The sequence below is a fragment of the Podarcis melisellensis genome (assembly GCF_964234715.1).
Source record: "Podarcis melisellensis genome assembly, chromosome: 8".
Taxonomy (NCBI): domain Eukaryota; kingdom Metazoa; phylum Chordata; class Lepidosauria; order Squamata; family Lacertidae; genus Podarcis; species Podarcis melisellensis.
Window position 1 is genome coordinate 59,904,469 of NC_138540.1, and position 10,187 is coordinate 59,914,655.

The 10,187-nt window shown below is 46.3% G+C and overlaps 1 long non-coding RNA gene across 1 annotated transcript; it reads right to left on the reverse strand.

Annotated features, from left to right (window-relative positions):
- Positions 1-638: 638 nt before the first annotated feature.
- Positions 639-4,548, reverse strand: LOC309376726. The gene is made up of 2 exons (XR_014171291.1): positions 4,464-4,548; positions 639-1,161 (listed from the first exon to the last, which is right to left on the reverse strand). It is a non-coding gene; the product is annotated as an uncharacterized lncRNA (long non-coding RNA).
- Between the last annotated feature and the right edge of the window lie 5,639 nt (positions 4,549-10,187).

The window sequence follows — 10,187 nt, forward strand, 5'->3', positions numbered from 1 at the left end:
ATACGTTGTGTTGTTTATTATGCTGCAATATTATAAAAAGTCCTGTGGTCTTTTGAAAAAAAGGGGGTATGATGTAAATTTCTTAAATAAATACATAAATATGAACCATTACTCCCACCACCACCACTACATGTAGTCTTTGTTAGAATTCCTGCTCCATGATTGCAGTCATGGGATTTTTGTCTATCACATGATGGTGTATGTTTTGACTCCACAAAATGGGAAGTGATGGAGACAGGATGTTTGTGTTCCTGTGTTCTGTAAAGTGGGACTATTGCCATTTGTTTTTTCTCTTTGTTGTCTGACGCTAGTGAGAGAGGGAGCCATGTTGCAGTGCTCTGTGTGTGTTTATATGTAAACAGAGTAGATTAGCCAAAATGCTGAGTTCTGCCACACATGATGCGCAAACTCTGTGGATCCCTAAGTGTGCCAGTGTCAGTTGGCATCGGTCGCTGTGATGTTCGGGCTGAAGAAAGCTTATGAACGATCAACCAGGAGGGAGGGAACATGCCAGTCAGGCATGTGTCTCTGCCAGGGTCCTACTCAGGTGTAGGCTGAACTCCTGACAGCCTTGTCTCATTCCTGTCTCAGACACACCTGGATTTCCTCCTTCCTCAATGATGCATCAGTTGTTGCTGTTGGAACTCCACAACCACAACACAGGGCAGTTTATTTGTCCTTAATAATTAACAATCATCTTCCTGAAGCCCCCCTGAAATGAAGGTTTCGGCGATCAACGGCAAAACTAGCAACCAGCCGGCGAGGTTGCCCGTCCCTCTCTCTCTGCGCATTTGCCTGCCCATCTAATGAGCACAGAAGCCTGCCGCTGACCCAGCTCACTGCCGCCTTCTCCGCCTCTCCGTTAATTAGTCTAACTCAGCACAGTGACTCAGCGACACAGCCTAGGGACATGTATAAATAATTACAAGAATAGGCATGAAATTTAAAAATGATAAAAAGAGCCATTATTTTCTGGGAGACAGCCCATGGAGAGTGGGGGAGAGAGGCCTCGTCAGAATCTGCCTGCAGCTGGAGAGAACAGCTGTCCCAGGGATGAAAAGGCTTGCGGTCCAGAAGTGGCTCATCCAGCAAGTGATCGTCCCTCCCATCCTGGGCCGCAGTCCTCAGGACCCTGCAGGTTTCGTATTGTTGCAGAAGGGTCTGTGCAGAAGGGGAAGAAGGGGTTTAAAAATAATAATTAGAAAACATAATAATAATAATAATAATAATAATAATAATAATAATAATAATTTATTTATACCCCATCCATCTGGCTGAGTTTCCCCAGCCACTCTGGGCAGCTCCCAATCAAGTGTTAAAAACAATACAGCATTAAATATTAAAAACTTCCCTGAACAGGGCTGCCTTCAGCTGTCTTTTAAAAACAGGATAGCTGCTTATTTCCTTGACATCTGAAGGGAGGGTTTTCCCCAGGGTGGGTGCCACTACTGAGAAGGCCCTCTGCCTGTAACCTCACTTCTCACAATGAGGGAACTGCCAGAAGGCCCTCAGCGCTGGATCTCAGTAGCTGAATGAAGGGGGTGGAGATGCTCCTTCAGGTATACAGGACTGAGGCTGTTTAGGACTTTAAAGGTCAGCACCAACACTTTGAACTGTGCACTTAGTGCCTTTGATTGTAGGATGTGACCTTCACAAGCGCCCAAGTCATCTGCAGATGGGTAGGGGGGATGTATCCCAGACCTACACTGCTTGATGCTGGAGAGAAAACAGAAGGGGAAGGAGGGAGCTCTAATGAGCAATGGAGAAGGCTGTCACTTTCAGGTCCTTTCAGTTTGCCAGCCTTGAGTTCAGTTCTCCCCATGTCCACATCAGTTTATGATTTACTTATTTTTGAAAACCTTGTAAAAATTCACTAGCATTTTGCTGCGAATTTCTTAGAAGATACATGTTTCTCCATGCAATTTAGCCAACTACGCGTACCTTTACAAAGCATTTCCCCCTAAAGTAATTAGCTTTTGTATGCTGTTGTCCCTGGTACTGTATTTGCATTTACGTGGCAAACTTAAGCCTAGTATATACATTTTTGCACACATAACTTGGCTGGAGAACTGCGCTGCAGAATCCAGAGAAGTGTGAATTCCCAAGGATGACCATGTTTTGGTTTGCATATTGTTTTGGAAGGTGCAGATGAGGTAGGTTTGCCTTTAAATGTGAACTGATTTGAATTCCTCCCAGCAGAGACTTTTCCTTCTGACTCACCACCTGATGGATTTAGGGAGGAAGTCGAGATGAGCAGGCCCCCCCCCCCATTTCATTTCTTGATTGCTTTGTGCATTTCCTGCTCTGCCTCTTGCCCCACTTCTCTGGAATTCTCGCTGAACTAGAAGAATCTCTAAAATTAATTCTGGAACAGCAGCATGTGCACTTTCCTGCAGCTTTCAATCCCTTCTGTTCATTTGCACTATCCGCCCCCCCCCCCTTCTTTGCATGCCCGATGCACATTGGTAATTTATTCCCACATGGAATTCAGCAAAGCTCAGCACTGAAATACACACAACTATTTTCCTGCAAACCTATGACTTTTGTGTAGGAAAACCGTGAGCTCACAGTCATGTGTGACAGAAACATATAAATATTTGCCAAAGTTAACAAATGCACACACACAATTTTCTAAGCAAAAGTCCTGGCTCCAGGAGACCTGACTCCCACCAATTTCAGTGGCAACCACTTACAAAATAGTTACAGTAAAGATCTCTACTCTCTTTGTAGATTCTCAGTCATTTAAGTCACAGCTCAGGACTTGCACAGTTTATCTTTTGCCTGACCATAAAAAAGCAAGTCTAGGGGGACAGACTAGGTTGATGTCTGCTGTTTCCATGAACTCTTCTCACTGTGAGATTTTTGTGGGTGAGAACCCAAAGACTGAGATGGCGGGTATGTCAGAAGAAAAATACATCTATCTATCCTCATATCTAGCTAGCTATCATCTATCTAATCAATGCATTTTTCTTCTGACACACCCTGTAACATTTTAATATGTAACTCTGTATTTTTGTAATGTTTTGTTGGCTATTGTTGCTTCAGGTTTTTGTACACCACTTAGATATATTTTTAATATATTAAGCTATGTCCTGTCTCAGGATGGAACAAGCAGTATAGAAACAGTCAGTCTTCACTTTGTCATTCACTCCACTGGAAGGATGGAAACACCTGTGGGTGTGTCGGATGCAGAGAGGAGAACTGAGAGTTGTTGTTTTTCTAGGAGCAGAACACTCAGGCTATAACTCCTCTGAGAGCCCACCATCCCAGGCCCATCAAGCCATTGCTCCCTTGCGCCTTTCCAAGGGGACTGGACGTCACTTCCCTTAACTCAGTGCGGGGCTCTGTAACCCCCGAGCGAACGGAGCCAGCAAGGCCTCAGGGATGCACAGAGAAGTTCAAACCCGGAGAAAGTCAATATTTAATTTCTGCCAGCCTGTGAAATATCATTGATTCGTGCTTGGGGTAGCAGAGGGGTGAGGTGGATTCGGGGAGTGTTTTCTGGCAGGGAAACTTTGCAGAGGCAAGAAAAGATGCGGAGGTTTAATTAGGCCGTGCAGTTGCCTGGGGGTGGGCATGGGGTGGGGGAAGCTAACTTGAATTATGGGCTACTGAGAAACATGTCAGTATAATAAACATTTGTTACTGGCCTTGTACAGCACAAACTGTTCAAACAACAAGCACTGAATACCGTCCGATGGAATAATACGTTGTACAACTGCTGTGAATACTGAAAAGCAACAATCACTGCATACTGTACTATATATACCAGGATAGCAGGGGATAGCTAGGGGCCATCTAATCTTGTCACCCTATTTGAAGGTAGCAAAGTTGGGGGACGGGACATAATTTTGGTGGTATGGAGGTATGCGGGAAGGAAAGCCATCACAGCTTACTGACATTCATAATGGTGACTGATGCACCATTTCCCACCTCTCAAATTCCCCTCAGAAAAGCACATTTATCCATCTGAGGGGATTGGGGGGGAGGGAATGGAGGTTGTTGAATGGCTAGAGAAGAGTAGCCACCTCCCACTTCAGAGCCAAAGAGGAGTCTAACGGATGGTTTCGGTGTGGTGCTTCGGCCTGTTGGATTGAAGGAGCAAACCAACATGGCCGCCTAATGAAGTCATTTTTCCCGACTTCAACAAATGCATTGGGGAAAATCCTGTCAGCAGCCAAATGAGGATTTATCAGATCTGATGCATCACCTTTCCTTAAGCACGTCAAACCGTGACAGAAGAATGTGCCAGCCTCTTGCTACTGCTGGCGGGAGCCTAATTAAGAGAACTGACGGCTGGCTTCTGCATCCCTGATGGGATTGGGCAGAGCCCACCTGGGCCCAGTCATCAGATCCAGGCTGCAGAAGTCATATTTAGCCCTCTTCCTGCCTGGGGGGAGAGGTTCGTTTAGCCGATGATGCAAGGAAAAAGATTAAAACCCAACCAACTTGTGGATGTTGACCTTTGCAGTGAAAATGGGACCCCTTTCCTTCCTGAGCAGTTCAGTATTCTCGGCTTCCCCCTCCCTGGCTCTCCTTGACACATTGCCTTCCGGAAAACTCTCCTGTCACAATGAACTCATCACCACCCCCTTCTTGAGTTCGTCGTCTTTTTTAAAAATTGGCTTCCTATCATACTTGGCATCAGCCTCCAGCTTCTCCGTTCTTTTAAGAAAAGAAGCCTCCTGCATTTCTATTACTGCCTATAGCTCGATTCGCATGTAAACAGAGTGGCGTGGGTGACACTTCCCTGTAGCTCCTACCCACATCGCTCTGGCCAGGCATGGGAGGAAGAGGGAAATCTCTCCCACCCCTTGAGTGTCCCTTGGGCTCCTCATTGCCATATCTACTCAGCATGGATGATGGGAACTAGCCTGGGCAGAAACTGTCTATCTCTGTGGCCACCCAACCCAAGCCTGGTTGGCAGACCAAATAAATAGCACAAAGGAAGCTGGCCTGTTAGGGCAGATGGCGCCAGTGCCCCACCATTCCCACTTGCCTGCCTTGGATGGCCAAATGTTCTTGTTTCCATGGTGCAACCAATACTTTAAGAATTTCCCATTTAAAATGATAATAATAATACATCTGAATTTCGCACACAGCATTGTGCCTGGGAAATTGTTTGCATTTTTCATTTGCTTCTAGTCAGGGGTGCCATCTGGGAGGGGGGAGGGGCCAAGGGCCTGCCAAAATTTTCAAGGAGGGGGCCGTCCCCCTCAATATTGTTCAGCGACGTGCACTCAAGCCACGCAACGTGCTCACGTCATGCGAGCAAGTGGAAGAAGCCAGTGTGCCTGCTTCTAGTTCTTCGTGACTTTTTACTCATTTGAGTTAATCCTCGACTGAAGAAGAAAAAAAACCGCTGCAAAAAATTGCGGGAGGCAGCTACCTTAATGCATTCTTTGGTATGATTCAAGATTCCTTTGTTGTGGTGTTTCACCAATATGTGTGCCAGGAGTCCTTATGGTGCCTTGGTAAGGCACCACAGGGGAAAAAATTAAACCCAATTTGATGTGATTGTACCTATAGATTTTTCAAGATTCTAATTGTGTTTGGTTTCCACCAAAATGCAGAAGCAAATGTATGCATCCCAGTGCTTTATTTGTGATGATACTCTCTGGCATGAAGTGCCTTCACTTCTTTATTTATTTTTTTGCTGCTCTTGACAGCCATTAAATGCTGGCACCCATGGTACTTGATCAAGATATAAGTACCAGCAGCTTGTGATTTGTTTTTTTAAACCAAAAAAAGCACCGAGTTAAACACACAAAGGATCTTGATGCTCTCATAGGAGGATTGCATCACTGCTGGCTTTTCAGCAACAGTAATGTGGAGGTGCAGGAAAGATGCAAATGAACAAGGGAGGCGGCAGCTCTGCAGCAAACGGTCCATGCTCTAATTTTAGAATTAATCTTAGACATCCTAGTTAAACCAGAATTCAAGAGGAGCAAAGCACAGGGCAGAGCGAACCAGGGGAGCAATAAAAGAAGAGAAAAAGAGATGTCCTCCCATCTCTAAATGCAGGAATTTTACTGCACCCCCATAAAACAAGAGCCTTTAATATAACAATCGCCTTTAATTCACCTCAAGCTATTCACAGTAGCAGGGAACTGATAACCGGGATGCATTTAAAAGGCAGTTGGCAATCCAAGGGTTGGGAGAGTTCCTGGAGACTGGAGTTGCTCCAACAAACTCTAACCTGTTGGTTAGATTCCACCAGCTGGGTGCCCTCTGGCTGGTCTGCCTGAGGTTGATGGAAGATGTAGCCCAAAACATCTGGGAGGCACCAAATTGGAGGAATCTAACCAGACTTGACCCTCACATCCCAAAGCAGGGTATGTTGACAGCCAGAGCTTCCTTCCTTTAGTGATGATGCAATGAATTTAAAGAGGCAGAGTTCTGTCTTGTGACCATGCACTGCCGCTGTTGAAAGCGCACCAGACTGAGTCCTGTTCCCTTCTCCAGCGGTGAGAAGAATAATAGCCTCGTTCCATTGTAGGCGGGCTGCTATTGTTTGGGTTGTTTGGATCAGGCCCACAGAGATGTTGCCTTGGTGGCAGCGCTAGGAATTGCAGCTCACATTTATTAACGCTTTATTAATATTTCAGGAATGGGTCGGGAGTCTGAGCCACTTTCTCTAATAACTTTTTATAATGCATAATATAAAATGCATTGGCCATAAATCACTAGGCGGTCACACCTTGGCAGGCTGCTATAGTGTGTCTAATCAGCTATTGACAAGGTTTTAACAATTTATGGCGAGGGTGTGTGGGCTTAAAAAGGGATTATTCAGGTTATTACGAGTGCCACATTTCAAGCTTGGCCAGAAGCACTCTGCTCGCCTGGCCAGTTTTGACTTGGGACTTCTGGGGGCTTCAGGTATGAACCCTGAACCAAGGGTCCAGATCATAATCTTGTTCCACCCACTCTGGAACTAAAACTTCTGAACATTCTCTGGGGGGAAACAATGAATGGCAAGCCTTACCCCCGCATAGTTCACACAAACTTCACACACTTCTCTTATGGCCTGTGCAATAACATCTTACATTTCTGCATCTTGAGGGCATTTGAGGTTGCTCTTGAGGGCACAAGAGCAGGGTCAGTTAAAAGGTGGCAAGCCTAGAAGCAGAATGCAGACATTCCTGTGGTGGGACTGGAGCAGGAAGACTCCACTTTGGAAAAGCCACTCCGTTGCTCCATACTGTAACCCTTGGAATTTGGCTGTTCTGAGCACATAACCTTATTATCCTGCCATGATTTTTACATCAGCCCTACAAGTTGGGTGGGCATTACACCCATGCTGCAGACAGGAAACTGAGGCTAAGAGAGAGTGGCCCTCCAGACCTCTCTATGCAGCCCCAGCCCCTCCATCCTCCCTGCAGTGCACACTCTTTGAGTGGCTGAAACTACTTCTTGCCTTGCCGGAGGACAGAGAGGGGTGGCAACAAGCCTGCAGCACAAAAGTAAGATACACATTTGTTGCTCTACCCATTTTGGCCTCTGGACCCTGCCCACTACTGGCATGTGGCCCCCAGAAGGTGATCTAGAAGTGAATGTGGCCCTCAGGCTGGAAAACCTCCCCACCCCTGATCTAGAGCATGGGTAGGCAAATTAAGGCCCGGGGGCTGGATCCGACCCAATCGTCTTCTCAATCCGGCCCACGGGCATTCCAGGAATCAGCATGTTTTTACATGAGTAGAATGTGTCCTTTTATTTAAAATGCATCTCTGGGGTATTTGTGGGGCATAGGAATTTGTTCATTTCTTTTACTTCAAAATATAGCCCAGCCCCCCACAAGGTCTGAGGGACAGTGGACTGGCCCCCTGCTGAAAAGGTTTGCTGACCCCTGAGCTAGAGCACCTGTGACACTGAGTTTCAATGGGGGGGGTGCCCCAGTTTTATCATTCATAGTTGTACTCTTATGCATGTTTACACAGAAGTAGCTGTGATTCCTGCATTGCAGGGGTTGGGCTGGATGAGCCTCTAGGTGCCTTCCAACTCTATTCTATTTGTCTATTGCAGCAGTACCTTGGGTTTCAGCCGCTTCAGGTTACAGACTCTGCTAACCCAGAAATAGTACCTCGGGTTAAGAACTTTGCTTCAGGATGAGAACAGAAATTGGGAGGCCCCATTAGCTAAAGTGGTACCTCAGGTTAAGAACAGTTTCAGGTTAAGAACGGACCTCCAGAACGAATTAAGTTCTTAACCCGAGGTACGACTGTATTCTATGTCCTATCGAGTTCAGCAGGACCTGTGTGTACAAGAGTGCTGTTTCGGTCTGTTTCTCATAGGCTCTGCCTACAGCAGCATTTTGCAGCCGTGCAACTGTTTTAGCTCTTTAATTCACAGAAACACACACAGAAATTAATCAGGCGCAATTTCCTCTCCTAGATCGGAACATGAAATAAACTGGAGAGAAATCCGGGCGGCAATTTGACAGCATGGCGGTTCTGCGCACGAGGTCCATGCTGAAAACTCAATCAGGTTTTGTCATTTGAACATATTGTCTCCCTATTTGGTTCATTTCCATGCTGAGGGGGCCTGGTTTGGAGTTGATTGGAAATAATACATCCCTCTGGGCTCCGCGTGTCACCCAGAAATTGCTGTGGAAAGATTCGAGTTGGTGTGTGTGGTCTGATAGCGCCTCCTCAAAGAGGGAGGGAGACACGGGAAGGGGGAAGGCAAGTGGGGAGCAGGCAGGTGGATCTGATCCCTCTACATGGCAGTCACACAGCACCACCCTAAGCGGATTTTCTCAGGAGTAGGGATGGATGAAAGCATCTGCTTCAGATTCTCTCTGTTTCTCATTTTCCCCCAATCTTAAACACAGTTCACCAGATTGCACTTTATGTTACAAAAAAAAGAGAGAAGTCCTCAAGAAGAAAAAATTCAGCCCAATATACTTTTACCCAATATATATACAAATTACAAACACCTTTCTCTTGAGAAGTGATGTGGCTCAGTGGTGGAGCATCTTCTTTGAATGCAGAAGGTCTGAGTTCAAATCCTGGTACTGCCAGACAGGGCTGGGAAAGATTCCCTGCTTGAAATCCAGGAGAGGCACTGCCAGTCAGTGTGGATGCTACTGAGGTAGACAGACAAATGCAGCTTTTGTGTGTGTTCTTGTCACTGATATATGGATATTTATGCACACTTTCTCCTAAGCCATGCATTTTCCTTCACCTTTCTTTGGTTGAAGAACTGTGCAACGAAGTTCAGGGGAGCACAGTTTCCAACAGAGAGTGGTATTCTAGCCTGTGTCATTTCAGGAAGCACATAGTGAGGCAGAATTTGTCAAAACTGAATTTATCCTCTATCTTATTCAAGGCGAGTGAGGTCCTCTGAGCTCAAGGGGGCTCACCCCCAAGGAACTGCGTGTAAGATTTCAACCTTCAAGCCACTTATGGCCACTTCACATGTGATACTCTTGTCTTGCGTGTGCACTTAAAGACTGCCGACTGCAAATGCAACAAAGGGCACGTTTTCGTGCATATGTTTGCTTCAGGTACAATTCGCGGGAGAAAATCCTGCCTTTGATACCATATAAGGCCTGTCAACAGGATCTGGCTGAGCGGCTGCTTCAAAGAACTCATTGGCTCTTCGCATTTTTCATGGCCCACCAAGTCCAGTATCCTGTTCTCACAGTAGCCGCCCAGATGCTCCTCTGGGAAGCCTGCGAGCAGGACCTGAGTGCAATAGCACTGATCCCCAGCTACAGTGGTACCTTGGGATGCGAACAGGATCTGTTCCGGAGCCCCATTCGCATCCTGAATGGAACGTAAGACGCGATGGCATGTCTGTGCGTGCGCGGGTCATGTTTTGCCACTTCTGCGCATGTGCATGAATGTCTGTGCATGCGCGAGCAGCGAAACCTGGAAGTAATATGCTCCGTTACTTCTGGGTTGCTGCAGAGTGCAACTCGAAGGCTCTCAACCTGAAGCACATTCAACCCGAGTTATTTCTGTACTTGTATTCAGAGGCAAATATTTCCTCCAACTGTGATGGTAGAACACAGCTGTCAAGGTTTGCAGGCATTGATAGCAGCCTCTTCCATGAATCCGGACACTCCTCTCTGAAAGCCATTCAGGTTGGTGGCCATTGCTACGTCTTGCAAGAACCAGTTCCATAGTTTAAGTATGCAATGCGTGAAGAAGTACTTTCTTGGGTCTTCCAACATTCAGCTTCTT